The sequence below is a fragment of the Vulpes vulpes genome, chromosome 7 (genome assembly GCF_048418805.1).
Source record: "Vulpes vulpes isolate BD-2025 chromosome 7, VulVul3, whole genome shotgun sequence".
Taxonomy (NCBI): domain Eukaryota; kingdom Metazoa; phylum Chordata; class Mammalia; order Carnivora; family Canidae; genus Vulpes; species Vulpes vulpes.
Window position 1 is genome coordinate 79,841,015 of NC_132786.1, and position 13,802 is coordinate 79,854,816.

At 36.3% G+C, this 13,802-nt stretch overlaps 1 long non-coding RNA gene across 1 annotated transcript in view; it reads left to right on the forward strand.

Moving 5' to 3' along the window:
• The first annotated feature begins 948 nt into the window (after positions 1-948).
• The window catches only part of LOC140599700 (uncharacterized), a 50,958-nt gene continuing 38,104 nt past the window's right edge, over positions 949-13,802 (forward strand). The window contains exons 1-2 of the long non-coding RNA XR_012002657.1: positions 949-1,055; positions 2,757-2,832. This is a non-coding gene — a long non-coding RNA (uncharacterized lncRNA). The remainder of the gene's footprint in view (positions 1,056-2,756; positions 2,833-13,802) is intronic.

A 13,802-nucleotide genomic window follows, 5' to 3' on the forward strand; every position in this document is an offset into this window, starting at 1 on the left:
ATTTTTAGAATCTTTTCCCTCCATTTCAACTCCATCTGTTCTAGATTGTTCTTCATTCCTACAAGCCAATCTTAACTTATCTCCCTAAGTCCATGATCCCTTTCATTTACTGTGTATTTTCTAATTCACTATTCTCATGTATGTTATTCAGTCAAATATCTGTTCTTTATTTGTTTAATCATTCACTAGTATTTCATGTATTAAGCTTTTATTGAATGCCTTCTAAATGCATAAATTCTGCTGGAGAACTGAGATGACAATTCAGTGGCTACTTTCATGATGCTTAGTAATTCATTTTTCTACTCAACTCTTAAGTAGCTATTCAGTTTTCCTAATGCTATCTTTCTATCACAGGTTCTCTACATTATAGCCCCTTGGCTTACTAAATCATCCAGGCAGCCCATAGTGTATTAAACAATTATGAAATTCAAGGTATTGTGCTCTTTGATGTTCTTTCCCATTATCACTAAGTATGCTTCCTTTAGGTTTGCCTGATAAAATACAAGATGCCCAGTTAGTGTGATTTTAAGCAAACAACAAACAAATGGTTAGTATAAGAGTATCCCTGCTGTACTTGGGACATACTTACTCTTAAAATAGTTACTATTTATATGACAATAAACTTTAACTGGGCATCCTGTATTTTCATTTGCTCTGACAATGAACGTTTTGGAGCTTTCCTCTCCTCTAGTGAGATTGAGTTCTTTGCTATGGATTTCTTGGTAATGAAATATTCTTAGCACTTTACACATTTTCACTCATGTAATTCTCAGGCTACCCAAAGATGAAAGAATATTATTCCCATTTTAGATATGAAGGTATTGGGAAATGAGGGTCAAGGAATTTGCCCAAAGCCACCCATTTTGCCCAAGTCATAAGTATTACTTCTGATGGTCAGCCAGCAACTTCAAAGCCAGAGCCTGGAGTCTTCACCATTATGTTTTGCAGCTTCTGTGGAGCACCGCTGTGTTGCTGGTGACTAATGTGGCTCCAGAAGATGGTACTTGATGGTGACACCTGCAACGACACTTTCATAATTGTTCATTCTTAGATATGTAAGTATATTTTTAAAGTATTGGCATAGTTATCTTGCCTGAGTGTTTCTGGATCCTGGATGCCTGGACACCACAAACACCATTAGAAACCCTCTTCTCTTTCCCTCTTGACTCTGAAAAGAAAGCAGTGCTGGCCTGTAAGAAGGATATGGCTATGCCAATTATCATTTCTCCAGGCACTGAGGTGTTAAGACATGTTCTCATTTTGTGCCCTGCAGTTACACCTCCTGAGACCCACTGAGGGAAATTCTATTTCTCCTTCCTTTGTATAATTGGACTCCATCTCCTGGAGATCCACCCATAGAGTGTCAGTGTACTCTTCTGCACTTTAGGTGTGTGACACGTTCATCTGCAATGGTCAGAAACTATTCCCTTATCTCTCTTATCCTTTCTTTTCCACTGGGGTCCTTTGACAAGGCAATAATAATACTTGTACATGATCCATCTCTGTGAGGCTGTTCCACCTTGAAAAGGTTTTATGGTCTGATTTGTGTCCTCTTCAAATTCATATATTGCAGTCCTGACCCCTAGCACCTCAGGATGTAACCATATGTGAAAGTAAGGTCTTTCAAGAGGTGAATAGCTTACAATGAGGTCTTGACAGTGAGTCATAATCCAACATGACTGGAGTCCTTATAAGAAGAAGAAATTTGGAAATGCTGAGAGATACAGAAGCACACATGCAGAGAGAGACAACCAAGGGAATATACAAAACTACAGCCATCTATAACCAACGAACGAGGCCTCAGAAGAAATCAAACCTGCTGATAACTTGATCTTTGACTCCTAGTCTCCAGAACTGTGACAAAATAAATTTATGTTGTTTAAACCACTCAGTTTGTGGTGTTTTGATGTGGTAGCCCAAAAAAGGAATACAGAAGGCTCATTCAGGAAAAAAAAAATCTGATACTAGCTCTTCTTCTGAAAATGGACATCAAACTAATGCACATTAATGCTTCCATGAGCATGTCATTACCATTTGAACCCACATGCTTAAACTATTCAAAATTTTGCTGTCCACTACTATAGATACCCACATTATCCATGGCACAAGCTATAGTGTCCTAAGCTCTTGGAATGTGCTAGTCAATACTCTAGTGACCTTCATATGGCATCTCTACTAATCCTCACAACAATTCTGAAAGTTAGATATTACTACAGATAAGACACTTGAGTCTAAGGTCCCCAAGCAGAAAAACTATTATTTATCCAAACAGTACTCATTGTTTCATGGGAAGAACTTTGACATTCAATTAAATTGCAGGTATAGGAAGGTCAGGTTCAAAATCTTAGATTACCTACAGAATGAACATGAGTGGTACTTAATACATGCTGCTGATTGATTGCCTGATTGAAAGAGGAGGCAAAAAAGAGTAGCAATCCACTGTCTTCCTGACAGCACATGTTCCCACATCATCCCTCTTATGAAACTCTGTGCTGTGTTAATGGAGAGGCTGCGCATCTATGCACTCATATAAGTAATATCACACTGACCAACCATCTAGATCATTTAAATTTGACCCAGGAAAGAACTTTTTAAGGCTTTGATTTAAAATCCTGTGTGTGCATATCCAAGAACTTTGGATAGTAGAAAGAACATTGGTTAAGAAGCTATAGATTCTGGTTTCTAATACTAGTTTTATTCCGTAATGAAAGGAAACCATGAGAATAACTTAATGTTTCTAACTCTTGGGTCTTCAGAATTCCAATGAGGACAAATAGTGGAAGCTTTACTTGCTTCATAGAAGTGATGGAAGAACCAATTAAAGCAGCATGGGTAAGCTTTGAAACACTTGCTTCCTTAAACCTAGAACAATGTCGATTCTCTACCTTTGCTCCTTTCCAAATTTTGCTATTCTTCCCACTGTTCCCACACTGTTGTAGTGATTTTTGGATAATATGGATAGGCTAGCTTGATTATTAATGTTTTATTGTGCATACTAGATAATATTTTTTTCAGATTAAAAAATTTTTATAAAAAATGTTAAAAGATTGTTGATAATCTAAAGCCACTTTACTTTGGTGGCAGCTGATATATCTTAGAATTTGTTGTCAGCATTCAACCTTTTCTAGGAGCAGGACACAGTAATATTGGCAATAATAGCTAAAATTTATTAAACAATTATCAACCAGGAACTAACCTGGAACCTTTACATATATGACATCATTTAATCCTTTCAACAACTGTCTGAGGTAGATATAATTATTACCCATGTTTTCAATATGAAAAAATTGCAGACTTAGAGAGGGGTTAATGAACTTGCTCAAAGTCATGTAACTAGTAATTGTGAAACAAGCCTTTGAATGCTGGTGGTCTGAATCCATGCTCCTAACCACTATTTTATGTTAGAAGAATACAAATTTGCCAGAAAACCAGTATTCTAGGCAGTAGGGAGAGAATGAATGAGATACATTTCAAGCATTGCTCCTTCCACCCCATGAGAATTGTTGTATCTCCAGCACCAGCCCCTGGCATATTGGCTGGCCCAAAGTAGTTATTTTAAAAATGCTTACAAATTTAATGGTTCAGAAGCAGAGACCTGGACAGGAACTTCAAGGAGATTGACATACCTAGAACTTCGAATGTCATGAGTAAAATAGCAAGAAGTCAGTATATGCTAATAATTGTATAAAGATTTTTGGGATGAAACATTATGTGAAGCAAGTCCATTCATTCATTCACTCATGCTTTAAAAATTTATTGGCCATCTGCCTTATATAAAATATTTAAGAATCAGATACATAAATAATAGAGCTACAGTCTTTTCCTTGCAGAGATATGCTGCAAAAAAGAATTTACCATCATTTGGTGGTAAAGTTACATACATACATACATACATATGAGTTAACATATCATAACAAATGTAGTGTTTTCCCAACCAGTAACAGTATCTTGTCATGAGGAAAAGTATTGATGAAATTAAAGTGTATATTAGAAAAGAAATGCACAGTAATAAACAACTAATAATGTTTTCTGTGTATCTAAAATAATACTTCAATTTCATATTTAGGGCTAGATATTAGGTAGAAAGCAGTTCTTCCTTGACAAAAATACAAAAGAGAACAAAGTGGAATAAAACAAAGTGAAACATATGTTAATGGAAGTGAAAGCAAATTCTGTTGTCACAAATACTCTGTTTTACTGGCTAATTATTCATTTGTTGTGCATTACAGTGACTAACCTATCACTGGTACCCTTCTGGCATTTAAACTTGTATTTATCAACATAATACCTCCACCAAATGGTTGTCATAGAGATGGGTTTCCTGAGAAGCAGCTTCTGAGACAGAGGGTAGTGTATCGATGATTACTGAGCACCATTGGGATTAACCCTGCGGAAGGAATTGAAGGAAAGCAGAAACATGTAGAAGTGAAGGCCTGATGACAGTATTCCCTGACTCTCAGGAGCTAGAGTGGCTTTGAAGAGTTATTGGTCCCAAGTTGGGTTGAGATGGCCAAACCTAACATCAGGATTAAGTCAGTCATTAAATGTGGCTGCCTGGGAAGTTGCATTACTCTGAGACTATCGGCTTTCTGCAACTGAGAATGTCGCAGAAGGGGCTGATGGCAAAAGGCAATCTGTGAGAAGCACTCCCAGCCTCCCAGCAGCCAGTGCCAGCAGCTCTGTCGCTGAAGGGGCTGCATCGCAGTTTCAGCCACAGTGGCCTCTTAGGTACTACACAGAGCATGTCAGGGAAAGAAATAGCCTCCTTCTCCACAGTCCCCCCCCCCCCCCCCCCTCACTAATACCATGACTCACAGGCAGCCTTGTTCTACTATGCTTGTTTTGGTATTTTTTAATAGTTTCTTCACCTCCATAGCACTAGGTGATATATTTTTACCTCTTATTTTTTCAGTCATGGTCAAATTATCCCTCCTGATCCTGTGTGCATTACTGGGTCCTCAGCACCTAGGGTAGTGCCTGGCACAGAGCGGTATTTTTTAAGTTTATTTATTTATTTTTAGTAATCTCTACACCCAACGTAAGGCTGGAACTCATGACCCCAAGATCAAGAGTCATGTGCTCTTTCAACTGAGTCAGCCAGGTGCCCCATAGAGTAGTTGCTTAATAAGCACCTATTGATACCTTCTCTGAAAGCTGAGGATTTGGCCCACTCTTTGTTCTCCTCCTTTAAAATATTTATAGTTTAATTAGTTTAAATTCTTCTGTTGATCTCTTTTACAATTCTAATGCTGTTTATGCTTGTATTTTTTGTGTGTATGCTTTCAACTTAGCAACAGCATCTCCCAGCTTTCCACTCACAAGATAAGGACTTCAGTGTCCCCACCCTTTCTTTCACCTTTCCCCACTTTTGTCTGCCATGATCAATCAACTATAGGTTTACTTTTATTTTGTTCAATATGTTGACATTTATATTCTTTTTCTGAAAGCACAACTATATTAGCTATGCTCCCCCACCCCCACCTGACTTCCTGGATCAAACATAGTAATGGCTACAAAATTTTCTAATTAAATAAAACTTCAGAAAACTTTTGGCTAAAGACCACCAATTTGAAGCTTCCATCAGCTAAAGGCTATAATGGTTCCAGTCTGGGGCCTGGAGCCTGGACTTATCCCATATCAGTGTTTTATTTGGCTAATGTAATATTTTATACACTTGAGCTGACATTTAAAAATTGGGTAATTTTGGGTTGACTCTAAAAGTGCGTAATTAGGAATGCCTGGGTGGCTCAGTGGTTGAACATCTGCCTTTGGCTCAGGGCATGATCCTGGAGTCCTAGAATCGAGTCCCACATCGGGCTCCCAGCATGGAGCCTGCTTCTCCTCTCTCTGCCTGTGTCTCTGCCTTTCTCTCTGTGTCTCTCATGAAATAATAAATAAAATCTTTTTTTTTTAAATCTTTAATAAATAAATAAATAAATAAATAAATGTGTGGAATTAATGAGCAGCATTTATATTGTCATTTATTGTTGAATAGTGTGCTAGGATGAGATTTCTATTGGAACAATGTTATCAAAATTATATTACTCTTAGAAGTGTTTCTAGCTTCTCAGGTTTTCTGTTATATACTACCTACTGTGAGGAGTTCTCCTTTTCCCAGAGTATTCTCCTGAAGGCCTCTATCCTCCTGCTCTAATCTGGACTGGATGCTGTATGAGTGGGCTATATTTGAATGTGTTCTCTTATTATGAAACCCCTGCTACTTGGAGGCTATATTTCTTGGATTGGTCTTTTATTTACCACTTTTCATCTATATTTTCTGTCCATATTTTCTTCTCTACACCGTAAAATATTCTATACTGTTCAATTTTAGCATTTTAACGTAAATCTCTAAGAACACTGTCACAGTCTTTACCTGACACTTTTCTCAAGAATCCTAGCTTCAGTTAATCTCCCTGACCTCTGCTGTGATTGGTGTCTTGACAGGGGCTCCCAGTGGGATAGGCATGGAACGCCAATGTTCACAAGTTCTTCCTGGGGTTGAATTTGGGGGATATGGTCTAGTTATACCTTCTTCTAGTGAGTCTTATTTTTTACACTGACTGGAAAACAAGAAACAATCTATTCCCTGAGACTCCCCAGTGTCAAGAATCTGGGAGCAAAGTTGGTTCTGAACAATAGATTAAAAAAAAAAAAAACCCTTCTTCCTGCTTTCTTTTGACTATTTTCTGCTGGCAGTAAAGGTGCCGGAGAAGCACCTCTGCAGGCATGTTCCTGGTTCTCATCTCCAGCTTCTGTGGAGCTTGTCGGAATAGGCAGCAGCTCTTTCCTCATTCTCGTTTTCTGATCTATATGTATGTTCATGAGCTCAGAGCTTTCATAGTTCTGCTTTTTGTAGAAGTAGAAACTGTTCTTATGTATCAGTTCTGTACTGTTCTGAGAGTCATATCTGAAAATATAGTGTAAATGTTGCAACTCTATCACTTCCATTGATTTTATAATCACCTGATTTCTTTTATTTAATTCCCCCCCTCCATAAAAGCCAACCCAGAATGGTTTCTGTTTTCTGTAGTGAATCCAGACAGACAGAATGAACCAGTGGGGAATTGAGGATCAGGCTATAGACTCTCAGATGTCAGAATGAGGAGAATATTATTCTAGTGGGCAGAAATATACACTAGCTTTTTGATAATTTCTTTAGTGAGGAGCCATTTAGGATTGGGATAAGGCTGGGGTCAGTGTCAGATGCTTGTGTCCTGAATTGGGATAGAGGAGAAGAATGAAGGGATCTGCCCCAGTTGTTCTGTGCACGTCTTCACTTAATTCCACTGTTTGCAGACCCATATTTTCCCCCACCCCCTCCACTGCGTCTGCTGCCTTTGGAGGTTCTACAGACAAAAGGACCAACTCTGGCCCTGTGGTTACTAAATGGTGTATTCTCTCTGCTGTTTTTATCAAGAGGAATGTTCCAGTATGCTTTTCAGTGAAGCATAAGGAAAACCAAGTATATGAAAAATTTTGCACAAAACTGAAGAGAGCAGGGTTCATGGTTTTGCTCCCAAAGTCAACATGATAATATGTACAGAAGATAATATGGTTGGATATCTTTATACTAAATAATAAAAACACTGGATTAAGATTTCTGAGTTATTTATTTCAAACCTCTTGTCTGGAATTTTTAAAAAGAATACTGTCAACAAAGCAAATGAAATATATTGAATCTCAAAGACGTGTCTAGTTTCTCTTCTGATTCATTACTCTGAACATTGATTTGGTTTTTGCAGTTTCTGAAATCATGTAAAAAATACATAATTTTGGAAATAAAAATGGAGAAAAGGATAATATAGATACATATCCTGGGCCTTCATCTAGATGCTCTTTATAATTCCTCTTTCTGTGTTTTTAAAAATCTTTTTGATAATTCATAATAATATGTAACAACTTTGGATAATAACAGATGGTAGCTAGATTTATCATGGGGATCACTTCATAATGTTTATAAATGTTGAATCACCATGTTGTACATTTAAAACTAATATAATGTTGTATGTCAACTACACTTCAATAAAAAATAATGTGCAAAGTGAAAAAATATTTTTGAATATTTCTCTGTGGGAAAAGGGACCCTGCAAGTCATCAGCAGCATATTGTTATTATAGTGATTTGGAGATTATTTTTACTTGGTCACCATGACCTGGCCCCTGAAATAAAATGTTGGCTTTCAGTACTATTCAACTTTGTGTTTCTAAGCACGGTAGAATGTTCATTACTTTCAAAATAGACCTCTATTCCTCTGATTGGATTTTATGATTAAATAAGCCAATGAATATTAAGTCCCAAAATAACAACCTAGGGGACTTCACCTGCCCATGAAAAATAGGCCCTGTTTTTTTGTTTGTTTGTTTTTGTTTTTATTCGTGAGAGACACACAGAGAGAGAGAGAGAGAGAGAGAGAGAGGCAGAAACACAGGGAGAGGCAGTCTCCACACAGGGACCCCGATGCGGGACTCGATCCTAGGACTCCAGGATCATGACCTGAGCCAAAGGCAGATGCTCAACCACTGAGCCACCCAGGCATCCCATAGGTCCTGGTTTTGATGGTGAGGAGAATTAGGACAAAAATTAATTGAAGCCAGAGCATGTTCCTTCTGAAATCCTTCCTTTTTTGGTTTCTGAGATACTTAAGACATGAATTAACTTAATTGGCTTCTCCCTTTAAGTACATAAGCAATTTGAGAGAGCCAAAAATGGGTAAATCATAGGCTAAAGAGGCAATTGATCACAATATGCTTCTTATTTTATCTGTTCAAGTGAAAGCACCTGATCCATGAAGAGAACTGTACAAATTTTCAGAGAGAGAAAGATTATATGTTTCCTTCAAGAGATGAAGTAGCTGAATGATATTGGACTTCTCAGCAATGCAGGAAGCTAGAAGACTGTCTTGAAAATTTCCAGTGAAACATTATTTCCAATCTAGAATTCTGTGCTGTCAATTAAATATAAAAGTAAAAATAGGACATTACAGACATGCAAGACATGTAAAAAAAAATACCTCAATGCATCCTTTTTGGAAACTACTTAAAGCACGTGCTCTGCCGAAAGCAAGGAGTAAACTGAGGAAAAGAGAATCTACAGGTTCCAGTCAATGGGAGGCCAAGGACAAGGAGAGGTGAAGGGAATCTCAGGATGAGAGAGAAGAAGTATATGAGGAGGATAACTGCAGAGCAACTTGATCAGATGGAGCAAGTCAGAAGTGTCTGGCAGAAATGTCTCTGTGAAGATGAAATTGTTAGGATTCCTGATGTATTTGGATATTTTGAGTGAAGATGTACAGAATTGAGGCCTTGAGGCATTGTTTAGGAACAAATGGTGATAGATTACTAGGCCAAAGAAATAATATTTTGTGCAAGAAAGGAAAACTAGGTAGAAGAAGGTCTACTATGTAGACCAGTCATGAATAGTATTTACCTAATTTATAATAAGATAAATACTGACCACATCACTCAAGAAATGTTGATATACATTGAACTGTCAGATTTTAATTTTTTATACAGGTCAAACTTTACTACTGATGGTTTGCATAGTACTAAGCATACATCCATCATCTTTGTGTGTAGAATAATGTTTTCATCAGGTATTTTTTAAGATTTAAACATGATTTTTAGAGATATCAAAGTAATGACAAGTTTTTCAAAAATCTAGGTTACAGAAAAAAAAAATCTGGGTTACATATTTAACCTGGAAATTACAATTATAAATTTGGATATATAATGAATAATTCCTGGTAATTGAGAAAACGTATTTTAAGTGGATAGTCAGAAATAAAACTAATGCATGCTTCTATTATGCTCCTTTATCAAAATGATTTTCTTTGAAAATAGATATTTGATTTCCATTTTTGCATATATATATATAAATGTGGTCCTTTGCTATATCAGATAGGATAAAAACTTGCAAATAATTTTCATCAAGGTACTGATTTAAGGAGAAAGTACTATAATAGGATGCTCTACTGGCTAATGAATTAAATAATAGCAACTATTTTATATATACTTAGAGTTTATATATATATATACATATATATATATATATATACATAGTTTGTAGTTTGTCTGGAAAGTCAAGGTTATAATGTCTCATTTTTATGCCTAAAATCGTCTAATCATTAACCTCAATGCTGCTACTATAATAAGAAATTTTTTTTCCCTTATATTTTCTGACTATATTTCTTTTGGCTCCTCTACCTATTTTTAAAATGTAGTGAATTAAGGCAATATAAAAAGTGAATTTAGAGTATCAGAGAACCATAATTCAGTCTAAATTTAAGTGATTTGCCCACTGCTATTATAGATAAAGACTATATTAGTTGACTTCTTTATAAATAACTTTCATTTTTGAAATATGAAATGCTACATAGTTTTTTCAGGCAAATATTTTTTATTGTTTTATTTATTTTTTCTTTTTTTCAGGCAAAGGCAAATTTTAAGAGAACATTTACTGGAGTATGTGCAAAAACAATAATTAAATACCTAATGCCACTTGAACTAAAGTATCAAAGGAAAATGTGTGCATTTCCTTCATTTAAGGGTTCATCTATGGTAAAATGTAGAACTTTTTCAAAACAAAAGCAGTGGGAACATGGAAGAAAAGTACTATGTTTATTGCTGAAGTACTCATTTCCAATGGCTATGTCTTAAGAAAATCCAAAGGCAGTTGCTGGAGGTTTGTGGAGGTTTTTGTTTTGTTTTGCTTTTTTTATTTTTTGAATTTTCATTTTTTTTTACTGACCTACAGCAAAGAACAAATGGTAACTCAGCATGAAGCAACAACTATATGCCACATCAGATATATTTCAGATATTTGAAAGCTATAATTTTTTTTCCTGTTGGCTAGTTTCAGCTTCATAACTGCCTTGCTGTGTGAAATTGGACATTTATTCTTGTTGAACTTATTCCTCCATGTTGTAAATGGCAATTATAAAACTCTGTAGCATTTTAAGTATGCATGCATTATGCTATTCCATATAGAAATGTCCCTGTTGTTGATGTTTACTGCAGGTGTGTCTAAGGTGTTCAGTGAGCGATGTATCATCTAGTGCTTTGCTTACTGAATCTCACTAACACCTATGGAGTTCTTATAACATGCTAGTGATTCTGACCCTTAGATTGCCTGATATTGAGAGTCAAACAGAGCCACCATATCTGTGGCTCCTGTTTGCCAGTGTAGTCGATTAGCACCACTTTTTTTTTTTTTTTTAGATTTTATTTATTTATTCATGAGAGACAGGGAGAGAGAGAGAGGCAGAGACATAGGCAGAGGGAGAAGCAGGCTCCCCGTGGGGAGCCCGATGTAGGACTGATCCCAGGACCGCTGGATCACAAATGATCTGAGCCAAAGGCAAACATTCAACCATTGAGCCACCCAGGTGCCTCTAATAGTACCACTTTTACAAAAGTTTTCGTGGCCATGTTAATGTGATCAAGTGATTCATTTGCGGGCTTTAAGCTCAAGCAAAAGTAGAAATGTTCTCTATTGGTCACATTTAGGATAATTCTCTTTAATTCATCACTCAGCAGGTGAGTGCCATCATGTTACATTCCTTTTGTCTTACATTAATATCCCTAAGGGATTTGGCAATTTTGGATCTATATCTGATACAGAAAATCACAGTGACCTATGTGTATATTAGATGGAAATAATTGACAATTTTCAGACACTTTTAAGTTACTGATGTATGGAAGACATACAATAATAATATGCATTCACATCACAGTGTGAATAACAGAACTACATTTTTCTTTTGCTTATGACTATTCACTTAAGCATGCATTTTTTAACTACCAAGAAATGAATCGTTACTATTAATACATATTGTATATAAATTATTATGGTAGAAATCTAATTTTCCCATTGAATCACTAACTCGGATTCATGAAAAAATTGTCATGGGCTTGATTTCCCATAAAGTCTTAGGTAAAGCCTGAGTTATTACTGAAGCTAATGTTATTTTACACTTATATAGCAAGTGGCAATATGCTCAGCACTTGGCAAGCCATTGGGAGTGAAATTTGACCTATCAAGAAATCATAGTATGACAGGTTGATGTATGGGTTTTTTCCCCAAGGTCTCTCAGAGGTTGCATCTATGTCAGGTAATTATCTTTTCCACAGAAAAGTAGAGATTGCCTTATAACTACTTTTAAGTTTCTAGAAACACTAGGAACATTTGGTTAATGTTTAAGCCTTAGTGTCTTGTCATGAATGCTAAATTTTCATTATTTTACTAGTATAAGAACTATCAGACATGACTGTGGAATAGGAATATTCCACACATTCCACACAAGGAATAATACCTTGTGTTAAAGATACCGTTTTGGGGGGAGGGAATTCAGTTGCTATGTGCAGCACCCCCAGGAAGAAGCAAGCACTTTGAAAATATTGTCTTTGATTACTGAGCATAAGACTTCTACCTACTGTTTTCAGGTAGAGGGTCATCCAGATATATCAGTAACAGGCTCGGTTATCTATCTTGGGAATTTATTAAGAGAACAAAAGTAGTTGTTGAGAGTGAATATATATTTAGGGATAAACCCATGTAATCTTTAACATTCATTGATATATATTTTAGTGATGTCACTTTCTGACATCAGTACCCATGTATCCTCTTAGCTTTAATTTTTTATTTTTCTTATTTTCTTATTTTTTTAGGATTTTATTTATTTATTCATGAAAGACACACAGAGAGAGGCAGAGGCATAGACAGAGGGAAAAGCAGGCTTCCTGTAGGGAGCCCGATGCAGGACTCAATCCCAGGATCCTGGGATCATAACCTGAGCCAAAGACAAAGGCTCAACCACCACTGAGCCACCCAGGCATTGCTCCTCTTAGCTTCTAAATATGATACTGCTTAGGGAGGTAACTTTATTTTTTTAAGTGGCTTATCTCTTTCTGAAATTCTGTTTCTTCTTTCCTGTGTGTGTCTCATGTCATTTTTGTAACTCCATCTTGGTACTGTGATAGTCCTTATATTATTAGTTGTCAAAAATTCTCATTTTTTATTAATAAGCACTCCAAATTGACTCTAAATACTGTAATTTAGGTAAATTCTACAGTGATTTTGCTTCTTACTAATGTGCTCTAGAAAATGCTGGCTGCCTGGTTTATTAACCCCCTTGTTTGTTTATTCACCTTCTGACTGGCTTCTGTTAGGCCCTGTAGCTTTCATTTTATTTGCAATGCATCCTTTTTTGTTAGCTTCTGACAAGACAGATGTGACCAGGAAGATCCTTTTCTTGGGAAAAGTCCCTTTTGGGTTAGGAACTCAGCTGAGAAATAGATATGAAGGGCCATGTTGCTTCTGCAATAGTGTAATTGAAGAACATCATCCCTCTGCTCTGGCAAAAGTATTTCAGCAGCGTTACTGTTTAACATGTTACTTACTGTTTATTCAGTCTTTCTTTCTTACCTAGAGTTAGGCAGGTAAGAAATTAATTCTGATTCAAGACGTGTGATTGGCATTTCATAGGTCCCAGTTGATTACTAGATGCTATCCTAGGTCATTCATTTTCATTATTTTCAAGCCCCCAAACAAATCTTGAGGATAGGTGTTATTACTATCTCTAAGATGAATAAACAACGTCTCAGAGAGATAGTATGAATTGCCCAAGGTCAGTGGGTTGATAAATGACTAAATGCGGGAGTCCTGATTCCTAGCTCAGTGGTACATTATTTTGCAAAATCTGAGGCTTGTTTTATGGCTTTTGACTTCATGTGTTTTGAAGCTTTGTTTTTAGATGCATGCATATTTATGATTGTTATACCTTCGTGATAAATTGATTTTTCCAT